Source organism: Hylaeus volcanicus, chromosome 8 (genome assembly GCF_026283585.1).
Source record: "Hylaeus volcanicus isolate JK05 chromosome 8, UHH_iyHylVolc1.0_haploid, whole genome shotgun sequence".
NCBI classification, from domain to species: Eukaryota; Metazoa; Arthropoda; class Insecta; order Hymenoptera; family Colletidae; genus Hylaeus; species Hylaeus volcanicus.
This window is the reverse complement of record NC_071983.1, coordinates 12,069,656-12,087,821: the sequence shown is the minus strand read 5'-3', so window position 1 is coordinate 12,087,821 and position 18,166 is coordinate 12,069,656. Positions and strand designations below refer to the sequence as shown.

Sequence of the window (18,166 nt, the reverse complement as noted above, 5' to 3'; positions counted from 1 at the left end):
GAAGATTTATTAATCGATCTTAAACACAGCCACCGAATGAGGATCAACGGAAAGCGACGGCCCAAGTTACATGGAAGATTCGCAAAAGACAGGATCGTAATCAGATGAAAGACAATGTCTCACATAAGAGAAGTTCAACGATTGATACGCGCCGAAAAATTTGAATTATGGCAGAAATAAAGTTCATGGTGACTTTAATCACGATGCCTTTTTGCAGTTTAGCCTACAATCGGGTTTAAGGGAAGGGGGAGGGGGGGGGGCACATCTTCGAAATAATTCTGATCATTGAAAGAGAGATAGAGAAAAGAAATTTTCCTTTGGGAAAATATTTGAAACAAAAATTGTACATCTCGACGAGATATGTAATTGCCGACCATATATATTTTTTGTAGGATCAGTTTTTTTCTAACTGTTGTTCTTTTCTTTAGGAATTTTTTTCTCATAAATAATAGAAGTTACTTCTGTATGTTATTTAACGAAATACGTTTCATTCTGCCCGAGGAAGTGAAACATAGTTTTTATAAACAATTTTATGTTTCGTGATGGTACAAAATTCATGAACTAACAGAATTAATCAACAACAATCGATTATTTTAACGAAACGTTAGTATACTGCAAAATTGTTTCTATTGGTTTGGTGATTAACTGATTCGTTATAATAAACAATAAAGTTTCTATTGTACTATTACATAATTAATAATTTGACAAATAGTTAAGTTTATATATTTAAATCAAAGAACCTATATATGTAACTTATTCTTCACTAATTAGCATGAATTATAGATTCTCTACAATTATATTGATTATAGTTTGACAGATAGTTGTATTCACAAAGGATTTTTACAAAAAAGCCTCGAGACGACCCAACAAATTAATATGCATAACTATATTACCAATTCAGAAAAAGAACTGTCTAACTGTGGAACTGTTTACGAGAAGATGATAAAATTAATTACCATAGACTTGATTAATGCTTTCCAGAAATTATGAAATTTTTCAATGAAATTACGAACGGTGTTCGAGATAATATTTAATTATGCGACGAGACAAGGGACCCGCGTCTGTCGGTTATTAAGCTCTTACAGGGAACCTAAAGACAATGTAATATCCAGACTGACGCTACAGTGTCAAGAAAATTACATTACATGGGAAGTTTTAAGCTGCTAATTAGTTCATCGCAAGTGTTGTTCAGTGCTTCGTATTAATTTTAATTACGTTATGAATAGTATTCGAACACGTATAACTCTATTCTTCAGTTCTTAAACTTACATTTACATCTATATTTATATTTACGATTTATATTTGTGTTTGTATTTGTATTTATATATATATTTATATTTATATCAATTAAACCCAAGTTTGTCTAACTTCCTAAAATTACTCAATTATTAACGATATCTTCCATGCAACTGTCGGCAATAATTATTTAAACAGGTAACCTAATGATATTTATAAATTAATTTATCCGTTTCATTTTTAATTAGAAAAATGTAGTATGTTAATTAGTATGTCCTATAGGTGTACTTTAGTAGTTCCAATCTATATATCTAGTTCCCTGGGTTTTTAACGAGGGATATTGTCTCATCTAAGCACTTAGATAATTCAATATATTATTCGAAAATTCCTATGTTTTGAATTTCAATGAATACTCGAGTAAAAAACCTACAACTTCAGAAGTTTGTTAATTCGAGATATTTTTAAATACAAAAATCGCGACACATGCACGAAGAAGTATTCTTTCGAATACCATGAAACTTTTTACCAGAAAATTTTCCATTTCTCCAAAAAAAAATTCAGAAACATGCACCGTTTTGGACCGCTTGGCCCCAGGTAGGCTTCTCCCCTTAATACTAGAACTACCAAACCAGTCAATTCGACCCATGTTTGTCTAACTTCTTAAAATAATAAAGTGATCCGCCCTTTCCTCCTTTAATTAAAAACGATATATCGGTATGTGCAACAAACATGCAGTCGTAGTTCTAATATTAACATTCTTTATTCCTAGGTTTCCCTTATTAATGAACCTCAACACTAATTCTACCCCTGGAACTAACCCTTTTTAACCGACTTCGAAAAAGAGGAGGTTACTCAATTCGACATGTATTTTTTTTTTTATTATTATTATTATTATTACAAAAACATATATCGGTACATGTAACAAATATACTTAATTAAATACAGTATTAAAAACCTTTATTCCCAGGTTTCTTATCAACGGGCCTTGAAACAACAATACCAGACAAATTCTGAGAAGCCTCGCAGTTGTCACCAACAGCCGCGAGAAACCGTAGTATCGAAAGGGTTGATCTCGCAGGGATTTAACAAGAACTCGATTCGCGCCATCGTCGAATACGGATCCATTAGCGTGGACGAATCGTGTCAGCCGTTTCTTCGAAACGGTGAAAGCGCCCTTCGCCTTGTTCGGGTCGTGATTGCATTCGACCTGCCACGGACACGAAGGAGCTGCAGGGCGGGGGAGGATGGGGAAACGGTGGGCGAGACCGGAGGTGAAGAATGATGTAATCGATGCACAAGGGTAGAACCGTGGTCGCGACACTTGGCCTTTGCGTTGTTCGACGATGCTCAAAGCCATGGCAACCGGAGGAGAGAAAAGCGGGCGGTGGCAACCCCCTCCCTTCGACCCTTCTCGTGAAAAGCACTCGAGGAAAAAGGTTGAAGGGGGATCGAGTTAGCGGAGGACGTGTCTGTCCTTGAGAGAATCGGGGGCTGAACTACGAACAAACCGCCTGGCTAAGATCCGTGGATGCGTCTGTTGGTCGTTGGATCCTCGGTCAACTCGAAAAACCGAAGGCGTCGATGCGAAAACGGGTAACCGACTAAATCACTAATTGGAGTGACGAAGGTAGGTCAAGAATCGAACCGAGTAACGAGGGCTGAATGTCGCGGCGTATCCTCAAACTGACTCCTCGCGCGACGAATTATGTTATATTAGAGGAAGGTGTACTTCTACCTGACACCTAACCCTCCCGTGTAGGGTCGCTTATTTTAAAACGCGAGCAAGGTTCTCTGTGCTACAGGTTCTGTTATGCCTCAGTCGATTACTGACACCATTCTTCTCTACGTAACTGGTGATGTAACTTGTTATGATTGGTAATATTCTTGGAAGCATTGTCCTCCGAAACATTCTCCTAGATATACCATGGTAGAATGAAAATTGAGTTGACAAAAAGTGATATCGTTGATACGCTATAGAAAAAGAAATTTAGAAATTAATTTAAGGTACATACAGTCAATAATATTGTTAATTTTCACGGTGGTTGAATAACATCTAGAATCTTGCAATGAATATTTTATAATCACTTATTTTAAAACGTGCAGGAGGTCGTCTGTGGTACAGGTTCTGTTATGCTTCAGTCGATTACTGACACCATTCTTCTCTATGTAACTGGTGATGTCACTTGTTATGATTGGTAATATTCTTGGAAACTTTGTCCTCCGAAACATTTTCCTAGATACGTCGATACCATGATAGAATGAAAATTGAGTTGACGAAAGCTGATATCGTAGATAAGATATTTAGAAATTGATTTAAGGTACATACAGTCAATAATATTGTTAATTTTCACGGTGGTTAAATAACATCTAGGATCTTTCAATTAATATTTTATAATCACTTATTTTAAAACGTGCACAAGGTCGTCTGTGCTACAGGTTCTGTTATGCCTCAGTCGATTACTGACACCATTCTTTTCTATGTAACTTGTTGTGATTAGTAATATTCTTGGAACCTTTGTCCATCAAAACCTTGTTCTAGATAAGCCAGGCCGATGTCATAATAGAATGAAAGTCGACCTCTCCAGATACCTAAAAATGAAATCATTAATTGTTAATACAATGATACTACTAAAATAATGAAAACCAAAATGTATATATACAAAAATGGTGTTACCCAAAGATTCTAGAATGTATAATACGTATTATAATTGAAATTTTTAATTATTCTTCTTACAATATTGCTTTAAAGTACTATTATAATTGTAATTAATGTACAACACCTATTTCCTACAAAAATGTACAAATTATGTACTTACAATTTATATTTTACTCACTCGTTACCATTCACTCAATGGTTTCATTCAGCCACTATAATTAATACACGAGCTTCTCTTAATCACACAATTTTCTATAAATGCTTCTAATTTAAATTCAGTCTAATCATAATTTTTTCACAAGCAAAACTTTAAGGGAACTGGAGTGCATGTCACGTCGCCGAAGTGGCGCCAGTAGCGCGCGAAGGGTTAAATAGAATGTTCGCGGACAATCGCGAGACAAAGGGGGTAGTTCGAGAAGTTCAATGTCGGATTCGAGGACGTATTGTCTCACTGTTATCGTTTTTAAATCCTCCCCGCGACCTCGGTTCTTGCACGACGTATGATAAATGGAGGGTGCACTCAATAATGACAATGGTGACCCCGAAAATTGTGTCAAGAATACTCGATCACGACACTGAGGGAATAAAGACGACCGCCACCTTGAAGGGTAAGGAGACACAATTTTGGGAAGTAACAATTGCTGTCGATCTTGAGATGCATCTGTTACAATCAAGAAAATTTAAACAAAAAAAGACTTTGTATTTCTATCTTCGAATAGTCACAAAATGTGTAATTCAAGGTGAACATGTGAAAGAATGTTTGCAAATAAATGACGATAATAATTGTATTACCTGAAGCAATGTGTGCTTATAAATTATAATAATTGTATATGGTACATTTTAATAATTGTGTGTGCTAAAATAATGTCTGTCAATGGATTTTAATAATTGTATGGCCCAAAATAATATCTACCAGCAAATTATAATAATTGTATACGCTAAACTAATGTCTGTCAATAAATAATAATAATCGTGTAATTTAAAATTAATATTTAAAAGTAAATTGTAATAATTGCATATGGCAAAATGGTATCTCCAAACAAATAATTATAATAATCTATAAAGCAATGCTGTCAATAAATGAAAATAATAATACAACCTAAAACAGTATCAATCATTATAATTATAATAATTAAGAAATATCAAAAAGAATCTAAAAGTAGTCTCCTCTGTCTATACGGAAACATTATTTTAAATGTCAACGGTGACTCTAAAAATTAACAGTCGTACTTTTCTCCCTGTCGTGCACATAACGTACACACTCGTACCATTTGCAGTGGTGTCGAAATGACGTTTCATGGAAACATGAGCTTTCATTGAGAACTTTATTGCGGACTCGAAGTTTTCTCACGTTACGATAACATTTATCCACAGGGACGTTACTTTTCAGACAAATAGCAGCTTATCTCGGTAATGCTCCACTCCATTGGTCCACCGAATAAGTTCATCCTTCGATAAGGAACGGTATATTTCACCTCAATATCAGGATACCAACTTTACAACCACGAGCAGACTGTAAATGATTTTTCGGTAATTTATTGCCCACAGTTTGATTCGTATTTTATTAGATCATTAGTAGACTGCGGAGGTTTACGTAAATTCATATTTTTATATACACTAGAGAAAAGCAGAATTGTAAATTAAAATACGTTTCACTTTGCGAATGTTGTAATATATGTTCGACTTTTTCATATTTTATATATTTATGGATTTGTACACGTCTTGTATATTTTTGTATATTTACATTTGTCATAATAACATCATCATTATCAACGTTTTCTAGTGTTCCTTCGTAAGTTCCTCTTCAGAAAAAAGTATCACGATATTTAGAATTAGTAAAAAATTTGAGATGAAAGTATTTTAGAAGTGTTTTATAGTACGATTGATTCAATGTAGAACGACTTTGCAATTGTTTGATATTTATTTGTATGTAATATTATATGTATAGTAGATATTAACATACATATTTATGTTAATATTAATTTCGATGTATTATATTGATACTAAAAGTTATGTTATCATTATAAATACTGCAAATATCAAGCCTAATCTTTGATTCTGTATTTCCTTTTCCTGGAACATTCAGGTTAAATTCATTAAATTATTTTATTATGGTATTATGTAATTTATTTTACTTTCATACGACACGAAGTAATTTTCCGTGTAATGATACATAACAAATGTGGAATACAATTTTGTCAAACGAAGCTATGTTTTTAAAATAATTGGATTAAAAAATTCACAGGTCTGACTATTACTCACAATTTCTACTTACATTAATATTTATAAGGATTGTTAGTATGTCATCTGTTCTACGTCGATCTTCTTACATTCTAACCAGTTAAAAATAGTTAAAATATATAACACAATAATGTCATTCTAATTTAAGCACCAATTCAAGTAGAATTATCCAGTAACGGTCAGACAAGCCTGAATTAGGCCAGACAGATTTTAAAAATCGGTTTTCTCGAAAACGAAGTCTCGTCAAAAATGTTTACTTTATTTTCGATTTCTATTTACTTAAAAAATTCATATAAATTTTAGTTGTAACACGAATCTTAATACTACCCTTACGATAATCATAACTTGCATAACCTAGCATTACTTGCTAACCATATTAATTTTTATGCGTACATTTTTTTAACGGTGTTAATATCAACGTGATTACAGCTTATCACAAAATATTTGCTTCGTCACGCCATTGAATTAACCAAACGAATCCTACAACGTCAACTATAAAACTTAATTACTATAGCGTGAATGGGTAAAGTGAATTAGCAATTTGCCTTCGTGCGAGCACAGAAGATGCGCTGGAGTGTGTGTAACGATTCTTGGAACGTATCCAGTGCCTTTGTTCATTAATATTTGCATACAATGTGACTGATAATATATTATAGTTTATTGTTCTATTATTATAAAATACTCCTATGCGTGACCCCTGAATAGAAAATTCATTAAATTCGCTATCTTCTCTCAACGTTCGATCGCTGATTGATAAAATACAAAATTTCCTTAATGAGTTTTCTATGTTGAGTAAGAACTATAATAATAATTAGTATAACTTTTTTATCAGAGACTGATTTTTGAATATTCGTTATATTTCTAATTGATATGTTTTATTTTCCTTATTCACACTTTCGTACTCTTTCATTTTATACTCTTAGGTCACAGTGTGTATTATTATGATAATACTAAGATTGAGTCTTCATATTTAAAATAATGATTTTATGTGAATTTAATTTAAAGGATTTATAGCATCATTTTTATAGAAACTTATCTCTTTCCCAATTGTTAATTTTCTTAAATTTCTCTTAATGTAATAATAACACACCTTTCAACTTCTCAGTTTATTTTTAACCATAAATCAGTAGACATTTTTATATTCGTTTCTCTATAAATCGTACTTAAAACAATATTCGTCACTTTGAATTAATAGATGCTGATGCTAATGCTGAATACTGTTTTACAATAAAATCTATAAACACAAAGCTGACTAAATAATTTTTCAGAAAATTAATGAAGTCTCGCTTATTTTTCCAATGAAAATATAACTTTGATATAGTAAAAGAATTTTATATTTTTTCTCTTTCACAATCACGTCGGTCTGTTAGATATCAACGATCAAGATAACATTGTCCTAAGTAACCAAAGGGGTAGAACTAAAACTTACAACGTATAGAACAGAATATAGGGGAAATGTAGAGGAAGATTCCTTGGTAAGTTTGAATCGCCGTGCTTGCATGGATATGATGCAGTTTCAACTTTCTTGGAAATTATCGATCCAGTTCGCCAGGATCGACTGCAGATGGCAAAAGTTTCCACAAATTTCGCGTGTTCCAAGAACATTGAACACTAAGCCCTTAAAGTAGCCATTCAGCCCCTGGAAAACGATCGAACCATTCTCTTCCAGCTCAGCTCTTTTTGGTTTCCTTTTCTCAGTGGAAGGTTTAAAATAACCGTCTTTGCAAAACCGATATAGTTTTACTTTTTAGTTAAAGGAGGCTTTTAGTAAAATAAATTTAATGCGTAAAATTGAGCAAAACTGAATATTGTTTCGAAACTGTAAGCTTTTAACGTTTTGAATCATTTGTTTTGAGTTCCTTTTTGAGTTATTTTGAGTTATTTTTAGTTCGATACGCGATTATAGGACCTACAAACATAGAAATGGAAAGCGAACGTACAAAATTAATTTCTACGAAGGTCGGTAATAATTTATAAGCATGAAAGTAAATAGCAGATTAATAAAATATTAGTGGTGAATGAAAGGTTTGAGAATTTAGAGGGAAATTATTTCTGAAATGTGGTCAATTTTAATTTGAAGAGTTAATGAATCCATTGAATAATTAAATGTGTGTGTCAGAGGTAAATAATGGAACGAACCAAGGACGTTTTTCATTTTAATTTGTATATTCATATGCTATATAATTGCGTTCGTTCTAAACGTGACTACAAACAGATGAAACTTAATGTATTGTTCGTGTAATACTGCATCATTATCGTCTTTACATAATCATACTACAATAAGAGTATCATAGTAAATATTTTAAAATTTCATTTGTCTAAAATTACTCATTGATATTAATTTATTTATTGAAAATATTCACAAAACTTTCATTAATTACTTACAGAATTTCACAATTTTTCAAAACACTTTTCAACCATCAGAGTTATTCCTTCATTTTTCATCTTTTATAGATGTACAAGAAAATCATAATAATTTCTGATGAGAATCGCAATGTGAAAATAAAAAACATAAAAAAAGAAATATATTAATCGAAAAAACTCGACAATAAAATTACTCCATTTTCCAGTAAACAAATACACTCGCAATAAGCAGATTTTATCTCACATGTCGAGGTCGAAATAAATATTGTGGACTTTTTAAAAAAAAACCTCTGACAATTTAGATGCCCTGAAAACGGTAGCAAATATTTTCAACACCCTCCACATCCCTTTTGGATGGACCAATTTCACTCAATTCGGTCAGTTACGTCCGCGTTGCGTCGTAACAGTAGATTCATAAAGCCAACGGTAGCTATTCATGCTTCAGAAATTCGAATTTTCCTTTATGGCCAAACTGCCATGAAGGCTACTAGTTAGCGAGAAATTTGTTCGCTTGTTTTTCGGATCCGTGAGCTTTATGAGTTTACAACTTTCAGGATCAGCTGGAGGGTCATGCGGAAATTCGGTTAATCGAGGATCGTCACCTGACTAAAACCGATGTCATTTTTTAACCAATTTAATACGTCGGTCTCTTATCCCTTCTAGATCGATAAACGTCTAAAATTAACCATTGTTTTACCACGGCACCTCGTTCCTGAAGGCACGTGTCGTCGCATGTCCAATCGGGCACTTTTTGAAGCAATTATCTTGATTTTGCTGAAAACTGAAAATGTAGCGAAAAGATGTATTTTGCAAGTGTAGATATAGATTTGTAAATGTATCAATCTGATTAGACATATGATGACATGCGTCAATTATACAATTATACAGCTATACGATACCTCTCTTAAGCTGCCAGGACCAAATCAGCAGAATCATGCCGGACTTGTTAGTGAAATATTTAATACTTATTTTGTACTAATTTGTACCACAAAGGCCGACCGTCAAAATTAACAAAAATGGAAAAATCAAAACCGATACATTTAGTGCTGAATTATCAAGGAAATCGTTGTGCTGCTAGCATAACGTTAAGACGACTATATATAACTATACACGTATATAAAAATCAATTTTCATTGCAACTATATATTTGCATCTCTGTATATTTCTATGTTTGTAAACGTGTATATTTCTACAGTTTGTTTGCATGTTTTTATGAATGTATAGTATTATAGTCGAATATTCGCATCGTACATTTATAACGTAAAATCTCCGACAACGTTTAAAGTTATTTAAAAGAATTTTTAAAAATTTCTTAAACTGTCAAGTCTCTGCCAGCTGTCGATACAAGTAATCATAACAGTTAAACACGCCTAAATTTCTTATTTTAATAAAAGGATAGGAGCATTTATACATAAGCATACTTTCTTTGAGCGTTCACACATTCAGTTTTAACACCAGTTCCTATTTTTTCTGTACATCTTAGCATATACCATATTTTAATTTCCCTTTTCGTGCCACCATATGAAAAATTTTAACCATACATTTTTTTTATTAAAACATATTCAAGTTTATCCTACGCAATCATTCGCACAGTTTGCAGGAGTACTCCCCTGGCAGGAAATAGACGAGTGCGTAGGGTTAAAAATATTCCAATCGTTCTCCAAGGGAAAAAGAAAAGAAAATACCGGCAGACGAAATTCGGTAGATCGATACGCGCATCTTCACAGACCTAGCATACCCGTCTCTCGTTTTGTTTCTCGAAATCCGATTAATTCCGTTGACGCGAGAACGTCACTGTGCATTGTTCGTTCGTTATCTATTCAACGCAGCTATCCTGTTGTGTATCGCGAAATCGACGAAAAAGAGAGGGAAGCGTACGATGGAATTTAGGTCGGAGTGGTACGAAGATTCCGAAATAATGAAGTTGGGTGTAACCAGTGTCTGCTCGGGTGTTACGTTGCTTCGCGACAACACTTGACCCGACTATTATTCTACGCTTTCTGTATAATGTGTTTTAAATTGGAGACACTGGTTATCTTATTTAATTGGGTTCGGGAAATGCGCGTACCCAAACGTATCGTTTAATCAAAATAATATTGACTCTTTGCACTGCAATTGTTTTCTTGGGTTCGTCTCGACTAACTCTGATTTTATTTTAATATTAACACTTTATCTACCGGGCTATTTAGAAGCAGACTTTAATTCAAAAGAGAATTTTTTACAGTAGCATATGCCAATCTAGGCTGACAATAATTCCTTCATACTGTTACTAGGTACATTGAAAGCCAAATCTATTTCCAAACGATAAACATTGTTCGTAGACAACCATCGACACAGTAAATAAATTGCAATTAAAAAGCCTATAAATAGGCACCCGGTAAATAAAGTGATAACGAAACGATTATTTTAAAAAGATAAGACATAATATGAAAATGTTTATGCTTATTATTATGTATATTTTTCTGAAATGTATATATTAGTTACCTTACAAATGGGTTAGAATGAGAAATTCCTTGTAATTCGATTTTCATTCGAACGGTTATAATTTCTTAAATTAAATGTTGGATTAAAAGTAACGTTATTTTTCAAATAGACAGTAGAATCAACAATTTTTAACGTTTTGGAAAATATTCAAGTCAAGAGTCAGTCAAGAGGTATGTATTATGTACTATATAATTAACTGTACAGCTATACAACTATAAAACTGTACAAATATATAAATATACAGCTATGTATAACTATAGAATTATACGACTATATAACTATATAACAATACGAATATACAAAAATCGATTTGATTAATAATGCGATGACATGCATCAATTATATAATTATACAGCAACGCAACTATACAGGTACACACGTATACAGCTATACAACTATACAAATGTACAAAAATCGATTTGATTAATAATGCGATGACATGCATCAATTATATAATTATACAGCAACGCAACTATACAGGTATACACGTATACAGCTACACAACTATACAAATGTACAAAAATCGATTTGATTAATAATGCGATGACATGCATCAATTATATAATTATACAGCAACGCAACTATACAGGTATACACTTATACAGCTATACAACTATACAAATGTACAAAAATCGATTTGATTAATAATGTGATGACATGCATCAATTATATAATTATACAGCAACACAACTATACAGGTATACACTGATACAGCTATACAACTATACAAATGTACAAAAATCGATTTGATTAATAATGCGATGACATGCATCAATTATATAATTATACAGCAACGCAACTATACAGGTATACACGTATACAGCTATACAACAATACCAATGTACAAAAATGAATCTGATTATACATATAAAGACATCCATCTTTAATAACGGCAAGTTCTTCGACCTAACCAGCGAACAAGGTTTACTTTATTTACAACTCAGTCAAGTGATCGGTAACTGACCAGAAGTTACATCGCGCAAAAGTTACATCTCATACTTAGTTACTACTTTATTTTACCCGGTTCAATCCTACCCGGATCGGTCCCGCCTCGTTCCCAATTGGGCAAATTACGCAACGAGCGTTTAAATTTTGCAGCATCGTCCTCGCGATCTGGAATCTCGTTACGTCCGTAAGGAACCAACGCGAAACCTCCAAACGGAAACCTCCGAGTGTTTGCACGTTTACAGCGTTAACCTTCGAAAAAGACAAACAACGAGCGAAGAGGTCGCGATGCGGGAAGCGACGGAGACAATACGGTGGAGAACGAGGGAACAATTTCGAAACAAACGCGAAGAATTCTTCCGCAGTGATACGTGCATCGGAAGGGAAAGTTTGACGAGCATTGTTTGCGTTGGTTATCGATCATCGTTGCCATTGTTTGGAAACCGGCGCCGACACGACGATCGCTTACCACCGCCTTTACTACTGGATTTCTACCTTCCGGTTGCCCGTTTCCTGGCGCGCATCAATTTTCGAAAGCGGATTCTCTTCCCGTGCCTTATAATCGATCAACCCTTCGCGCATCCATCTTCCAGCTGCGAATTCGAACACTTCGGTGTTCAAATTGCGCTTTACTCGCGACGACTGCTACTTGCGATTGCTGTGGATCATTTGGTTCGAATTCGAACGAAACTTTGTAGATTTATAGAGCAGTCGAAGGTAATATACAGGGTGAAGCATTTAAAACAGGCCACCTGAATAATTCGCTTACTTTTCGAAACAGAAGAAAAAAAGTGTCGAACAAAAGTTTCGAAGGGTGCCAATCTATTTATTATTGGTGGAAGCGTGGAAGAGGTATGAAGGTCGACTCTGTTTTTTTAAACAAAATGATATAATTTCTTATACACATTCTGATAAACCCTTCCAAGACAAATATAATGATCTACATATAGAAATATTTAAAAATGGCATGACATATCACCAACACGATAGTAAACAAAGAATCTATGAAATCAATGTTAAACTATTTTCTTCCCTAGTACACAATCTATTCAACGAACTTTGCTTCAGTAAATTGAATCGAGTACATTATTTTAAAATGTTAGCCTACTTCTCTCCACAGTCCGATGAAAATCCTGCCAGAAGGGTTCCAAGAACGAGTGACTTACGACCGCAGGGAAAATCAAAAAACTGTGAAAGAGAAAATCGATGCGTCGAATAGCAAAGAGGTTAATGATGCACAGTGGCAGAGAACCGTGTATACGATCGCTTGGACGATGTTACACACGGCATTCTTCCGCTTGCATAATGGGTTGCACCCACAAGGCCGGCTCGTCCCGCATGGCCGCTTTTCGCCGCCTTAAACCACCGTTTCTCGATGGTCGACATGCAAAGCGAACACGCAACATTCGCCTCGAGTTTTTTCGTTCGCGATCAATCGACTTCCCCGGGGGATGATTACGGGTTCCTTCTTTCCTTAGATCCCGTACTGATTTGCGTTCGGACATTTTTTTTTTTCCGCTTTCGTCTTCACCGCGATCGCGTGGAACGCTCTTTGACTTTGTAATTCCGCGGCGTAATCTTCCCGAATCGAGGCTTTCAACGCGAATATTTTTCACTACGAAAAAGTTGCCAGCAAAGAACCTCAACCCTTAACGATGCAAATCGCAAATCTCGATGGAAGGAGAATCTTGATCCTATTCATTCTGGTAGAATAGTCTGTTTTCAGTTCTTTTTTCTTTTAGGTACGTTGGAAACACGATGTGGTCGAGAGAAATTTTTATCCTGTTAATGTTTTATGTTTTTTAGTTTCGGATATATGGGAAATATGGTGTGGTTGAGATGTATCTTAATGTTACGCTATTATTTTATGTTCTTTCGTTTCAAATATTAGGTTGTCCCAAAAGTTTCTTCCATTTCATTAATAAGTAATACATACACAATATTTGATGTCTAATGTTACATTATTAAATTGCGTACGATTCATTTTGCTCCATTACTGCTATACAATATTAACATCTAAGAAATTAGGTTGTCTATTTATATAAACACTGCCGCACAAAATAATTGAGTGCAAGTCACGGAAGAAACTTTTGGGACAACCTAATATATGGGAAAGACGATGTATTTGAAAAAATTCTTAATACTATTATTATTTTATGTTTTCTAGTCATTTATATTGAAAAGATAATGTGTTGGGAATATTTTTTATCGTGTAATATTGTTTCGAGTTCTTTAGTTAGATATATTGGAAATATAATATATTTGGGGTAAATCTTAATGTTACATTATTATTTCATGTTCTTTAGTTACAGGTGTGTTGCAAAGGTGACGTGTTTAAGAAATAGTTGGAAAATGTACGTTTTTATTGAATGGGGATAAAGTACTTCCTCCTCTTTAGTAGTTCATGTAATAAATAAAATAGTGGATGGTTTACAGTACGTTTTTACAGATCACATTCAGTATTATGACAAAGTTAGAAAGAAAACAAACAAAACCGACGAAAAAAAAAAAAAGGTGAACACAGTGAGACGTTGTGATTTAGCATTTTAATAACTAAGCAAGTCAATTGTCTTAATGATATTCTCTCTTAAAATTATTTTTAAATTATATTAATAAATCGATATGTCCTGCACCATGTAATTTTAAAGATATAGTAGATCGTTTAATAGGTATGCGTTGTCTTTAATAATTCTAGGGGTAAAGTACAATTACAAGAGAATAAACTTAATAATGAATATAGAATTAACTAATATTTAATTAAATGTCGTCTCTATTACACAAACCAAAGATAAAGTTTATTTAACCTTTTCTCGTAGAATTTTCACCCTCTTTAAGATTGATTTCAAACATTTTTCGAATTATCCCCAAATAATGGATGTACATAAAAAAGAACGAAGAGCTTGCAAGAGGTAACCATCATTGTCTGCAAATCGATTTTGCTCGAGAAAGTTAAGAGCCACTGGTCTAATCAAACAGAAACTGCTTCTCGGAAGCTGATCGATCTTTTAAACGTACGTAGTCCTCTTCGTCGAAAAGCACCGCGCAAGGCAAGACCAATTAATGTCGTTGGCACTCCTTGTCGCATGACGAAAACACGCGAGACTCGTGTCGTGGATTGCGAAGATGATCAAGGCCAAAGGGACAGATTTTCTACGAGTCCCGTAATTGCATTCGGCGGAGATGAGGGCAACGATATAAAACGTCGGAAATGCCCCACAACAGTCGAAGAAAAGGTGAATGCGCTATGACCAAGAATTTGCATAATTGAAGAGCTTCCGCTCTGACCTTTAGCTCGTTAGCGTGAACACAACTCTTCGGAATGGAAGCGTTTTAATTAGAACCTCGGATTACTGTCCGCTTATTACTATCTTATTTACATGCACGAAATTAATTCTCGAAAATGCGTCCAACATTCTCGCCGTTATCACCTTTGTTGACCCGTTATTATTTTCCTCGGAGGTTTCATCAACAATTTAGAATTTTAAGTGTCCACGAAATGATGGGAACGAACGTCGATGAATTTGAATTCGAATCTTTTTAATGTGGTGTATATCGTTTGACGGAGTCGTGTAAATTTTATTTCGAGCAGCGAATCGAGAATAACGAATAAACCCCGAATTATATTCGTAAACAAAAAATAACGATTCTCTTCGATGAAAAAGTATTCGTTATTCGAGGATAAATGTGAAAAGTTATTCAAATTAGATTCATTTTAGTAAGATGTTATTCTTGAATAATTTCAGATAATTTTTAACTTTTGTTCGAATATTATTCCACTAAGAATTTACTCATTATTCTCGAATAACTTTATTTGGTTCGTTATTATTTATTCGATTATTTTTATTTTATTATTTTTATTTATTAAAAAGGCGTATTAATGACGTACGGGCTCATTACTATGGCACACATTTAATACTAAACAAACTAGAAGACAGAATCGATATTTAATATTTGCTTGGCGTATTTAGACTTGTCTGACCATCACTGGATGATTCTACTTGCGTTGGTGTTTAAAACGTAAATACTGGTTTCTGCCAATTATTCTCTCTGTAACTAATTAAAACATGGTGAGACCAACTTAAAATAAACACTATTCTACCAGCAATATTTATAAATACCATCACAAGTAAAAATTGCGAGAAATGATCAGAGATTGAGGCTCATTGAGATCAATCTTTTTTTAAAATATTGCCTCGTATAGAAATGTTGTAAGCCATATTTTTGAACTACTTTTACACTATATAGTAAATATAACTTATAAGATAAAGTAAAGGGACCAATTTAGAGATTTTCAACAGTAATTTGAATTGTGAACTTTATTGAATATTCAGAGCAGAACTTAATAGAATAAGTTTATTGAATATTTTATTCAGAACAGAATTTAATCGATTAAATTTATTGAATATTTTATTCAGACCACAACTTAATCGCACAAATTTATTGGATATTTTATTCAGAGCAGAATTTCATCGAACAAATTTATTGGATATTTTATTCAGAGCAGAATTTCATCGAACAAATTTTTACATATTTTATCCAAATACATATTTATTCATAGAATACACAACTGTATTATTCAACAACATCAAACACCGCTTGAATGAATTTTCCCAACTTAACTACCAGCCTATTTAGAGAGTCTACCTTAGAAGAGGACTTACTATATTAATCAAGGTTGACAATAATTTTGTACATTGTTACCTGGTCTATCAAAAGCATGTTCAACTTTCAAAAATTAACGCTGAAACTACCAAGCCAGTCAATTTAACCCGTGTACTTCACAGTTCTTAAAATCAGTCTACTATTAACATTAGTTCTACTGCAATTGATTAGTTACAAACAGAGTATATGGCAGAAACCACTATTTACGTTTTAACATTAACATTAGTTCTACTGCAATTGATTAATTACAAACAGAATATATGGCAGAAACCACTATTTACGTTTCGAACACCAACGCAAGTAGAATCATCCAGTGATGGCCAGACAAGTCTAAATACGTCAGGCATATATTACAATAAAAATCAATTTTATTGATGAATTAATTTACTTCTCCTCCCTCTAATTAAGAACATACAATTATATGTATAATAAATATACAATGACCTCGATAGTTTTAATGTCAAGCATTCTAAGCATCCACCTAGTAACACACTTGTTCAAACAAACAAGTTCTCACTAGATAAACCGTTAACAAATGTACTCACTTTCCTTCGAACATTTATTTAAATACAGAAACACACTAAACACAGTCTCACTAACATATCCTACATTTAACACCTGACAACCTCGAAGACAGGATCAGATAAGACGAATATTTTTACAACCCATTTCCCCCTTGTTCCGTTCTGGAAATTATATTCCCTTATCGAACACCTTCTGTTAATTAATCAACGTCCTCAACGATTGGGAAGACTTGTTACGCTGTTCTTATTTCGTTTGAAAGAAAAAAATTTACAGACTTCGCGAACACGCAAGAGTTGGAGAGATTGAAAATCTAACTAACGAAACTAACTGATCGCGAACCGCCAACTACTGTACCATACTTAATGATTTTCCGCGGACAGGACATTTCTTTTCTCAGAAAACCCCTTCATTGCTTCGTGACGCACTAAGACCCAATTGTAACTATAATAAATTGTAATCGAGTACTGCCACCTCCTCGTACATCATGATCTTATAGAAAAAGTAAGTTTCAAGCAAAAAATAAAAATTATGATACCAACTCGCACATTACGTTCTCCTGATACAAGAGGTAAGTAACCAGCAGGAAATAAAAATTACGATACCTACTCGCTCATTACGTTCTCCTGATACAAGAGGTAAGTATCGAGCAGAAAAGAAAAATTATGATACCCACTCGCTCATTACGTTCTCCTGATACAAGAGGTAAGTAACCAGCAGAAAATAAAAATTACGATACCTACTCGCTCATTACGTTCTCCTGATACAAGAGGTAAGTAACCAGCAGAAAATAAAAATTACGATACCTACTCGCTCATTACGTCCTCCTGATACAAGAGGTAAGTATCGATATTTAATTCAAAGTTATGCTACTTCTTTGAGTATAATGTTCTCCTGATACTAAAATGTAAAATTTCCTCAGAATTTCGATACGTACCATGTATTTCTCGTGCCACCTCTTCGCACAGGAGCACATGAACGAAACGTACAGAAAATTAACCCCTTGAACTAGGCAACCTGTACTGACATACATGTCGGACCGGTTGCCTGTCCGTA

At 33.8% G+C, this 18,166-nt stretch overlaps 1 protein-coding gene across 6 annotated transcripts in view; it reads left to right on the top strand.

The window, feature by feature from the left end:
- The window catches only part of LOC128881613 (heparan sulfate glucosamine 3-O-sulfotransferase 1), a 210,376-nt gene that overhangs the window by 164,578 nt on the left and 27,632 nt on the right, over positions 1-18,166 (top strand). For 2 of the 6 annotated variants that reach the window (XR_008458118.1, XR_008458117.1), the window contains exon 3: positions 2,204-6,020. The exons of 3 other annotated variants lie outside the window; for them this stretch is intronic. The gene's annotated coding sequence lies outside the window, so the exon portion shown is untranslated. Of the gene's footprint in view, positions 1-2,203; positions 6,023-18,166 lie in introns of those variants that run through there. One more of the 6 variants, XR_008458121.1, reaches the window with a different exon arrangement.